At 39.3% G+C, this 12,063-nt stretch overlaps 1 protein-coding gene across 3 annotated transcripts in view; it reads right to left on the reverse strand.

The window, feature by feature from the left end:
- brinp2 (bone morphogenetic protein/retinoic acid inducible neural-specific 2) overlaps nucleotides 1-12,063 on the reverse strand; it is a 245,159-nt gene that overhangs the window by 190,711 nt on the left and 42,385 nt on the right. For 2 of the 3 annotated variants that reach the window (XM_067604960.1, XM_067604961.1), the window contains exon 1: nucleotides 2,319-3,347. The exons of the other annotated variant lie outside the window; for it this stretch is intronic. The gene's annotated coding sequence lies outside the window, so the exon portion shown is untranslated. Of the gene's footprint in view, nucleotides 1-2,318; nucleotides 3,348-12,063 lie in introns of those variants that run through there. 3 annotated transcript variants of the gene reach the window in all.

Genomic DNA, 12,063 nt, shown 5'->3' on the forward strand with positions numbered 1-12,063 from the left:
TCGTAACATTTATCTATAGAAATATTTCACAAATACACTTCTGCTTGAATATTTTTTTAAATATGTTTCTGGCTACACAAAGAAGTTTTGCTACCAGAGGACTGCAACCAAAAAGAGACATTCTCTCACAAAAATAAATCATGTTTTGGACACTTCTTCTAATTTTTCAATCAATCTTGAAAAGAGCTTTCATTCATAGACACAATAACCTCAGGTGCAATCTGCAAGAGAACAGAATGTCCCCAAGAAACAGTAGGAAAAAAATACAATACTAGTCGTTGCAAACACCTAAAGAAGAGACAAGTCAACAAAACCATCTTTCCAAACCTGGGAGTGTTTTCTCTCGCAGGTCGATGAAAAGCCCGGCGATCCTGATAGAACAAGCCTGTCCTTTTTCCAGTTTCAGTCTTGATTTCAAAAAGAATGCGCGTTTACTTTGTGTGTCTTTGTGAGGTTACAAAAGACACTATTTATTAGTCTAACATGCGCCCGGGCTGCTTTAGGACTCAGCACGGCTTCCTGAACACACCTCCTTTATCTTGCCCGGCTTACAGCCCTGAAATTGCAATCAGAGATACACTGACACACCCACAGCGGTAAAAGCTGAGGCACAAACCACTGTACAATAATTTATATTTCATCTCTTATTCATTAACTTACTCAACCTCAGACTTGGAACCTCATCACCCTGGTTTCACACGCTTTATGTGTGGAGTGTATGTATTTTTGTGCATCTGTACGTGTTTGTACGTGTGTGTGTGTGTGCGTGTGTGTGTATAAGAAACAAAAGGGCCGGCTCGTGCGCATAGGGAAAACATGAACCCATTAAGGCCTCGGGGCTTATCTATTAGCCGAGAACAATCTCAATGACCTTTCTGTCTTTGCTAATTTCACACAATGGCCTGACCTTTAAGCAAGTCTGTCGCAGACATGCGGCCAGTTAAGGATCTTTGCCGCAACAATGGCGCTTTATCCTGCCCGCAGACGACAAAGAAGGCTGTAATTATCTCCTCTATTATTATTGAGCCTCTTGGACTTTTTTTTTCCCATTCTCCGCTCATGGAAGGTTGATATTAAAATGATTCGTTTTCCACTTATTGTGATTCAAAACTCATGCCTGTTTGTAAATAATCTATATTGAGGTCATTGCTAATGAATAATTATGTTTCAAAGTAAATTTCAGCTGCATTGTGGCATTGCATTTGTTTTTTGATTTTTATCAGCTTCAAAGGATCACACTCGAAGGCGAGAGGCCATGGAGAGTTTGCTCCTCAACAATTAGCCTACATGTAAAAATGTTTGTCCTTCAGTGGTGGAAGAGGCACTCAGAGCCCTTACTTAAGTGAAGCTACAGATGTATTAACAGCAGAAGATACCTACTAGATCTACGTTTAACTATGTTATATACCAGTGGCGGCTGATGACTCAAAAAACTGGGGAGGACAAGAGGAAAACCGAACCATGGAGTCATGTTATTTTACACTAGTTGGCTACTTATCTCTACTTTCTTATGTTATGTTCTTATGTTCAAATGCAGGCTGTGCAGAGACCTTTAGAGGGGCAGCTGCTAAAAGTTAAAAAGGGGCACATGGAACAAGATTTTACAACACCAGACATCAACATAATTTATAGCATGACCTGTTGAATTATTTGCAACCCATATTCAAACAGAATGTAACATGGAATCTATAACATGCATAACTGCATCATACTATATGAAGCTGATAATCTGATACAGGTTCAGATCAGTGCTGAATACTAGAAAGACTGAACACTAAAATCATTTACAGATCTAAAAGTGTAGGTTCACATCAGTAAGTATTAATGCATGTATGAAATACATGACTTACACACTCTTATCTATATGCACCACATACAAAATATAGCCTACAAAGCTGACATATTAACACTTGTTATTCTAGTTACTTTTAGTATTTAAAAAGTCTTAATTCTAGTTACCGTAAACGTATTACTCATTATACAGCATAGCTTAAAAACGAACAAGACTGAAGAAATTGTCACAAAAAGCAGTCAGACCTCCTGCATACTCATTCACTAATCACACAACAACAACAACCACTCAATTAAAAACGGGATCAATTCCAAACGAATCAGACTCTTTCCATGTGAGTCCAGACAGCTCACTGTAACTCTTCAAAAGCTTCAGTGTCCAGTAAACTACGTGCAGAACATTATATGATCTCTGCTGCATTCTTGTTAAGGAGGTAAATTCACACAACAGCCACAGAGACATTTAACCATCAGAGATGAAATTAGCGACCAAAGAGACAGAGAGAGAGAAGCTGTATCTGACTCACGTTATCTGACGTCTTCTTTCTTTCATGGAGATGAAGCATCCGTGACATAGCGTCCATTTATGGCTGTTGGTCATCTTGTTTGTTAGTTTGTTAGAACTTTGTGGCTGCTGGTTAGTCAGTCTGATATCATTAGCAACAATGACAAACAAGCTAACTCTCCCGGCTGTTTCATTTAAATTATGTTGTTAGCTTTCTACTGTTATTGAGAGGAGTTCGCTTGAGAGCAGCAGCACGTCGGCTGTAGCACGTCCCTGTAGTCCGGCATTGGATCCAGCTGAGGCAGCGAGGCCCAAGGCTGTGTCAGCGGCGCAAAGCTCTCCATCTGCTCCCCAGCAGCAACCTGCCACTGCCACGCCCCCCAGTCCAAGTTCATTCTCCCCATTAGCTTAACAACAGTCTTCAACAGTCCTTCACGGCTGCTACAACAAGCTAACTGTTGTGTTGGCTAACGCACCTAGCTATCTACTGCTCCATAAAAAAAAATAATAATAATAAAAAAAGCTAAACGTGGATCTGAAAACAGGAAATTTGGACTCTGTTGAAAAGGCAGAAATAAAACATATTTTTTTAGTGAGGTGTTTAAAAGTAGTTCGCTATTTGTACGTTGTAATTCATTTTCTAATATGCTACTGTATGAATCTATTGGTCACATGGATGTATTATAAGAGCTGGATACCGGACTACAAATGGCGCCCATTCAGTCCTATAAGAACTGCTCGCCTGGCGCGTAACATGGATGTATAAAGATAACTTAGCTGGGAGGCTAGCAGAGGCTAGCTGGCTGTGCTTCTCTCCGGTCATGCTGCGGCTAACGCTCCGCTAGCCTCTCAGCTAATGTTAGCCCCGGCTCTCCATGTGGATCCAACCAGAGCGCCGAGCCCGGGTTTGTTATTCAGGTTAAAGTGGGAAGAAGTAGCGGGTCTGACGGGCAGCTTGAGTGGAGTGGAGCCTGCGGAGGAAACACCGGACTGTTGGGAGCTGCTAAGTTCGGCTGCACAGATAGGACACACCTCGGCTGACAGGATAAGCCACTCTGACTAAAAATGGCGTCCATTCAGTCCTATAGGAATTGCTCGCCTGGCGCCAAAAAAAGTTTCTAGCTTCCGGGTTTGCTTCCGCGTTGTGCGGACCACTGAATATGCGCAGTAGTGTTTCCCCCGCTGGCCCCGCCCGCGAGCTCCCGCTTGGCCCATAGACTTTACATTGTGATGACGTCACAGATTTTTAAATCGCTTTTCTCAGCTCAAGGAAAGTTTTACAAACATAAAATCTCCATGGATCAAAAGTTCATAACAGAAAGAGTCATAATTTGACGTTGTCTGCGGTTCGAGGTGTCCTGTCAACAGTTTTACAGACGTCTGTTTTACAGTGGTGGTCTATGGGGAAAATCCGTTTTGGGACGCAGGGGGATTTTTCGCTGCAATACCGCGAGTGGCCACTGGGAAAAATTGGCTGCAAGGCTGAGCAGCGGCGCCCTGTTCAGCTCTTATTATTCATCCATGATCTGTCACTTCACCATACAGTTATTGAGTATTAAAGATAAAATTTGGAAACTGTCATTGGACCAAATCGATGTCAATATTGTATTCTGGTTGTTGATTGGTTGGGAAGGGCATTCTCCGTTGGAGCACCATTTAACGTGTTTTGGCCAATGAAAAAAATGAGGTAGATTAAATTGACATAAGAGATCCCGCTCTAAGGAGGACAGTAGGAGCCCGTCCTTCTCTGCCCTCCTCACACTGCTTCACACAGACTGCCCTTTCCCTCTTGTCTGCCCTGCAGGTGTCGCAGTTGAAGCATTTTAATCAGAATTTCAATAATGGATTTTTTTCCAAAGAAGAGGGAAAAATATTTTATAAATGATACTGAGATTTGGTAATGGTTTATTTCAACCAATCACTCTTTTTTATATTTGCCTCTTGCCTCTCAAAAATAGAGGAAGAACAACCTTGTCTGCCTGTATGGACGAGCGTCCACTGTTATATACAGATCAGTAGTTTACTCCAGTGGTTTTTAACCTAAAGGTCAGGCCCACTACAGAGATAATGATCTGGGGATCATGAGATGACTAACATTGTAGGAGTTCAGGACTATGGGCTCTAATTTGGCGACAGTATACAACTCCTTATTGTATGCTGACAGCTCTGTTGAGCTCTGAACCGACGAACTGGCATTTTCCTAAGGTGCACTGAGGTTATTTCCACAACTGCGCCGGTTTGGTATCTTGGGGACTGACTGTGCGTCGCAGTGGGAGGAGAGGCACAGTAGAGGTTGTGGCATTGCCAGTCCTGCAGCATACTGCAATCTCTGTTCAGAGCAGGTTCACAGCATAGCACACACAGTACACCTGTGTTCTGTAATATTTTCATCACTTTATTTGATGGAGAAAAAGCAGAGGCATAGAGAAATTAAAATTTTTGACCTGATGATAGCTCTAGAATGAAATCACAAATAGTTATTACACTTCATACTGAGGGGGCACATGAATGTACTAGTTCTCATAGAAATTCATCCAACAGTTGTTGAGATATTTCAGTGCAGACAAAAGTGGTAGACTGTCTAACCAACCAACAATATTCATTCATTGAATTCATTAATTCAACTTAAATTTAACCTTTTTTTGTGAAAATTGAGCTACTAAGAATTATTTTTTTAAAAAGAAGGAATGGGAATTATCTGTTTGATGGAATAGGTAACAAATCATAGACTTCAGAAACATAACATGGGGCCCCAAGTCAACAATACTTTTTTGTAATGAGTTGTCATCAGTTTAATATTTAGCAATGTATTGTATTTCATAAATTTATCATATTTTTCATTTAAATATAAAATCTTAATCTGTAAAGTAACTAACTATAGCAGTCAGATAAATACAGTGAAGTAAAAAGTATTCCCTCTGAATTGTGCTGAAGCAGGAGTATAAAGCAGCATAAGATGGAAATATTTATAATAATACTAGTAACACTCAAGGAAAGTACAAGTGCCTAAAAATTGTACTTAACTTGAGTAAATGTACTTAGTTACTTTCCACCACTGTAGTTCTTGTACTATAGAGGAGCAGCAGGTGTCTGTGAGCTGTTGTCTGCCGAATGGTAAAAGTTATTTTCTTTCAATTTGTGGCATTATAGAGAGTTTGTTCAAACATGTCTGCACACTGCATTTGTCTGTTTCACTTTTTCCTGACAATCTGGTCATTTGATTTCCCTCAGCGGCTTCTTTAGAGCAACAGAATAAAGGCTTAAGGATGAGCATAAACTGAGCCCCTTTTCCTCCATGGCTTCATTTAATTGACTAATCTGCTCTGCCCTGCCCATGAGCGCAGTAAGCCAGTTGTCAACTCAAAGAGGCCCCTCACTTCAGATAAATGAAAGAAGAAGAAGGAAAAAAAAAAACACATCCAAGACTGGAGCCGGATTTCACCCTAAACAGAGAGAGTGAAGAGACTTGTGAATTCTATTAAGATGTATGAGAAGACAGATGCCAAAGCCATTTAATCGCGCTACCATTCTGTTTAATCCTAGCCTGGCAGATGTGTGCCTGTAGGTGAAGCAGGAAAGGGGAGATGATGAGTCATGCAGCCAGCCAGTGCATGTAGAACAGAAAACCGGGAAAACAAAAAAAAACCACAGAGCCACATCTCCTCCTCCTCCTCCTCCTCCTCGTGGCACTTTTTCCTGCAAATGAAAAACTATAGCTCAGGTGACAAGAGGATGAGTCAATTTCCACGTAAAATGTCTCTTTTTGCCGACTGTTGGTGTGAAATATGTGCGCCGACACAAAGGTTGCGTGAGTGGGTGTTGGATATGGTAGGCCCTGAATTTAGACGCTGAACCCTTCTGTCACCTCTCTTTCACAGTCTGTCTCTTTCTCGCCAGCTCTTTTTTTTTTCAGAGGCTTATTTGTCCTCTCTCCCTTCACTTTCTATCATCTGTAACATAAAACTGGGGGCATAAATTGTGCCACAGACTTTTAGAAGAGGTAACACGTGTAGTCATAAATTTGCATGATGGACAAGGGGGGGGGGTAGTCAGTGCAAGAGAGGCCGGACACCTGTGGGTAAAGTACCTCTTGCACACTTAACATTTTGATGTAGTGCAAATGGTCCATGTTATTGTACATACAACTGCAGCCGACAGTTATTTTTTATGACACCTTTGAGCTCCATGCTTGCTGCTGGATGTTATTCATATTGATTCCTACCCAGTAGGCTAACTGCTCACTTTTCCTGCTGAAAGCCATACAGCCTCCCTAAAATTACACTGAAATATTTACCTATGTATCATGGTATGAACACTGCAGGGCCAAAATACTAGCATCACACCACATTCATCCCTATTTCAATTCTGTGATATGAACTGTAAAACTACTAGGGGCCTATTTTGACGGTGCAAGAGCTACAACCAGTGCAAAGCTGGGTGAACTCATTGTGTGGGAGTCTCCATGAACATCTGATGTTTTTGTTCTTATAGGCGTAGCAGAAACACTAGGAGTTATGGCATATGTGTGTTCTGCTGTCTTCAGATGGATACAGGTATCTTACTGTAATTAACTGATGGGAAAGACTTTCATACAGTATAATGTAGCCGTGCTGTAAGGCTAACTCATTATATCATTCAGTACAGACTGCATATTCATTTTTGATGCAAATTTAAATGTCATAGACAAGTTACCCTAAAGTATAGGCAGTATTTTAGTGTCTTTCAGCTCATTATTTTGGTTTTACAACCTGCAAATTTATTGTTTTGGATCAGTCTTCACTCTCTCTGATGAACATCAACCCACATGCCCAGCACACGGACAAACTTAGTGAGGAAAACAGTGCATTTAGCATAGAGAGACAGATATTTCCCTCAGGAGTTGGAGACCAAAACAGAACGAAAAGAAGAGTGAACTGTTTGCTAACATGTTAGCCATAGCAACTTCATAAGATAGTATATCAATGTTGTGTTTTCAGCTTTCTCCACTGCGACCCAAATAGAAAAAAATCAATACTGCTCTTCTAAGTATTATTCCACAAGTCCCTTTCCTTCACTTACTTAGTTTTCAAGTTTTTGAACAAACCTTAAAATTACCCTAAAAACAGGGCCTAAGGGCTGATTATTTTTATTATCCATGAATCTGGTGATTGTTGTTTTGCTCAATCTTTTCACAATTTTGGTATATAAAATGTCAAAAACAGTCAAAAAAATGTTGGGAGGCCAAGCTGACATCTTTAGATTGTCTGTTTTATTCAATCTACAGTTGAAAACCCAAATATGATTCATTTAAAATGATGTAAAATATTTGCATCATATTTGCATATGAGAGGCTGGGATCAGTCAATGTATATAATCTTTGCTTAAACTTAAATTATTAATCAATTATAACATTTCTCGCAGATTAATTTTCTGTCAATCAACTCAATGTTAATTTTACAAAGTGTTTCAGCATTAAAAAAAAAAAAATACAGAATGATTTACTTTATTCCTTAACACAATCTATGATAATAACAGCACCTTTAACCAAAACAATTCAGTGGTAAAAAATAATACCTTTTGTTATCATAAAAAATAAATAAATAAATGAAAGAATCAGATCCAGGTACCTCTGTTTGACATTTGCTGCTAACCATATGAACCAAAAAGTACACATGAACACATCTTATATAAATAGGCAGCACACTGTGTCCTTTCTGTCCTTAACATAATAATTCATGACATCAGGCTACAGTAAACAGCTCACTGAGTGTTTGCTACATGGACTAAAAGTGATTGCTGTAACTATGGCTCAGTTGTGCTCAGCCAGTCTTCTGTTAAATACCGTGAAGCACATAGAACAGCGTGGGTGTGTCACTGTCACTGTCAATAAGCTCCAATTATTAATACATAATAGCCAGCCATCGGGTTTATGAATAAGAAAGCATGTGGGTGGGTTAAAAAGTGCATTAAAGGACAAATCTGCATTAAAAAACGATATTAAACCAGCTGCTGGTTAATTTCTAGGTCCATCCATTTTATTGTTTAACAATATTTTTCTTATTTCCTTTCTGATTAATGGACATCATTATCATCATCATCAAGCTTGGAGGTTAGTTGAAAGTCACTCCGGAAAATGTAATAATGTATCAATCTTGGAATGTTTCAAACGTCATAAATTGGCCATATGACACAGTAAACGATAATACACCAGTATGATACACATCAAAACAACCACAGCTATTGACTTCTGTGTAAGTCCGCACACAGAGGACACTATGCTATTGTCCTACTTCTCAGTGTCAACACATATCTCCGCTCCAGAAAAGCAGCAAGTCTATCACATTTACATCTTTTATCACATTATTGCTTCTGTATGGTGCACCCGATGTGCGCTAAAAGTCCCAAATGATAAGACACAGCCGGCACATTGTCCTTAAAGCTGCATGAATCAATAGGGTCAAAGGGTTTCTCATAGTGACAAACCCACTGAGACATATCAATCTACTCAGAAGTCAACATAGGAGCTAACATGGATAATCAAGATAAATAGTCAATATGAGTCAAAATATACATTTCAATGGGATAATGTGGCTAAAACTCCTGCTTAAAGCTGCACCAATCAATAATTCTATATTAACCAAGGAAAATATGTGTAATGTGAAAGGTGTCACTTGTAGAATTGAACCCACTGATAATTGCTATCTGACTGCGGCTGACAAAGTTAGCAGCTGGCTGGTGAACATAGTGAAGCACTAAGAGCCACATATATTTCTCAGGAAATGGTGGAGACCAAACCAGAGCTAAAAGGAGAATGAATATTGAACAAGAAACACGATTTCAAACAAATGCTAACGTTGCTACATTTCTGCTGGATGAGTAAATAGGCAACTGTTTGCTAACATGCTAGCCATCAGCTTTATATGTTAAATGTGTGTGTGATGATCAGCTGAGTTATGTCGCCTTCATGTCATATCGGAGTTACAGACTTGTAAATAGCGTTCACATCAGCCTCCGAGACATCATTACGCCTGGGAAACTGGGATTTTTCTGAAAGCTCCAACATATCCAACTTGGCACTTACTAATACTGAAGTGCCTGAAAACCAAGCACACATCAATGCCTCATCTAATCCAGAGTCTGTCATTCAATGTGACTTTAATGGATATAATGTAATTTTGTCGATGTACTTTGTATTTTAAACCCAGTTATCATACAACCTTCCTGAGTTGTCAGATGATGTGAATGCTCGCAAGTGGGAATCTTTCTGATTCTTCTCATCTATAACATGAATTATGCAAAAGGGCATATGGTAACACATACAGCATGTTTCAACACATTTCTATTTAATTTGAAGGCTGGTAGAGAGATGTTATCCGCAGAGATCTGAAAAACGTTAATAGGTTTGTTAAAAAAAATCTTCCCAGGCAAAGTTATTTGTGACATGTACATGAAAAAAAGAGACCGATCCAATTCAACATTTATGTATCAATGTGATGAATTCATAATGTAGGATATTGTGTGACCTTCTAGAATCACGACAAGATTACTCATATAAAAACAAAAAACGTGTGGTCCGTTTTCAGACAGAGAGAAATACAGGGAGAGAATCAAAGAGAAAAATAAATCCTGAAGCCCTGTTGCTCCAGATTTATCTCTTCCCATTTAGTCTGATTTGATGCTTGTGTTTCATCTGACTGTTTGGTTTTCCACATTTGTCGGCGCAGTGCTTGCTCACATCTAAGATATTATATGAGACTTGTGAATGTGCTTTTAAGTATGAAGTTATAGTGAGTTTGCTTTTGAGTTGCTAGTGTGCAAATTCTCATGTCAACAAGTCTGTCTTTAATATTTTGTCTCATCAATGAATTCATATGAAATCCATCTTCAAAGATACAAATAGATTTTATTTAGGTGACACTTGATTTGTACACTGGTGGCATAGAAAAAAGTTGCATGCATAAAACTAATATTCCTTCACTACATGAGGCTAGATTTGAAACGGTCTTGGTGTCAATAAGGTCAACAAGGTCAAGACAGTTTTTGACGAACAATTTAGATTCCTCCCTGACGCCTCAATGTGCTGACCTGACCTGTCTAGTTGAGGCGCTGCAGTGGCTTACTGATCTGTCACCATTAGCAACTGTCTAGTTTGAAATGCTGGTCAAAGAAAGAGAGATCAGTATGCATACACATCTCGGGTACTCCAGTCCACAGTTCAATCCATACTTTTTTATGTGTGAAAAAATGTTTTTCTGTGAGTTCCTTTAGGTTAAGATCATCTAAGAAGGGTTGAATCGAAGGCAGCTGGACTTGGGTCTTTGAGTCAAGATCAGTTCAGTAAATATTCTGCCATCTAATGTAATGCTTGAGGTTGTGTTTTTGAACAATAATGTCAATTATGCATTATGCTCTGTGTTCAAATGATTTAAATTATCAGAATACTTTTACTAGGCAACAGACAAGAAAAATCAATCTTGCTTTGTTTCCTTTTTATAAATCATGACTGATCTTGTGTATTTTTACAATTTAACATCATACTATGGAATAACAATTATGTATGCAATAAAAAAACTGCTATTAAAAAAAAACAAACTCCATGGGCTCCAACATTTAAACACATTAGCGTCACAATTTTAAATGGACTTGACAGTAAATACAACGCCACATGAAGGCACCATTAGTCTTGTCTCTTTCAGTCAATTCATTTGGCTACCATGAAAACAAATTTTCTTGTCATTCACCAACAAAGTAGATCCAGTCTTCACAATATTGAATGCCCTTATTATGGTCTACCAACAGATTTGTGATATTTCAAACTCTACAACCATGATGTGCAAACAAAGTCAACCATTTCTCTGCATTGCTTGGCTGGATGAGGATCAAAACTACACAGCCCTCAATCAACATCGAAAAAATTGAGGTCCATCATGATTAAAAGGACGTTTCCAACAAGTAAAATTGGAACCAAATAACTCATGCTTTTTAAAAAATGTTGAACAATATAATTATGAAAATAGTTGCTCTCCAATTCAGGAACATCGGCCAAAAAAGTAAAAGAAAAGAAAAAGACAAACCTCCCTTGGACTTGAGATTTAAAGTGTATCAGTCTATCATCTGTAAGATGCTTAGCAGCAGTCTGCGCACATCTACCTCAGACTGAGGAAGGGCATCTAACCAGCGGAGGATTTCCATACCTGCCTCCCGCCTCCGCTAATCTGAAGTACATCACACGTCTGGCTGAGCTTCATTTCAATAGTCTAGAAAATAGATAAGCAAGTGACAGAGATGGAGATAACGCTAATCCCAGAGTGGCGCCGGGTCGAAAGGAGTGGCCACTGCACAACGACAAAGTAATGAGGGGCCCGGGGGCCGCAGCAAAGCTGTGCTGAAATAGAAGGAAAGATGAGGAGACAGAATGAGAAAAAAGGAAGAGAAGGAGAAATAGATAAAGAGGGTGCAAGAGGGGTGAAGGAGAGGGAGGAAAAAGAAAAGGAGGTAATGAATGTGTTGAATAGAAGTTTAAGACTGTAGGCATATTCACTTGAGGGGTCTGAGCTGCATTATTACAGCCATATAAAATCCTGCCAGGTATGACAACACACCATGGACATCTGAAACTTTCTCCCAGTGTCTTTTTATCTGCTAGCTGGTGTAGCATAGCTACTGCAAAAAGTCTTCCAAACTGTTGTTGTCTTTGAAAATTGTGCTTCTGCAAAAGTTCTGATGCCGGGCTCCTGTTTGGGTAAAAACTATGTGGTTAACGTTAGGGAGAGATTGCGGTTTGGGTT

This window comes from Thunnus thynnus, chromosome 12, assembly GCF_963924715.1.
Source record: "Thunnus thynnus chromosome 12, fThuThy2.1, whole genome shotgun sequence".
Taxonomy (NCBI): domain Eukaryota; kingdom Metazoa; phylum Chordata; class Actinopteri; order Scombriformes; family Scombridae; genus Thunnus; species Thunnus thynnus.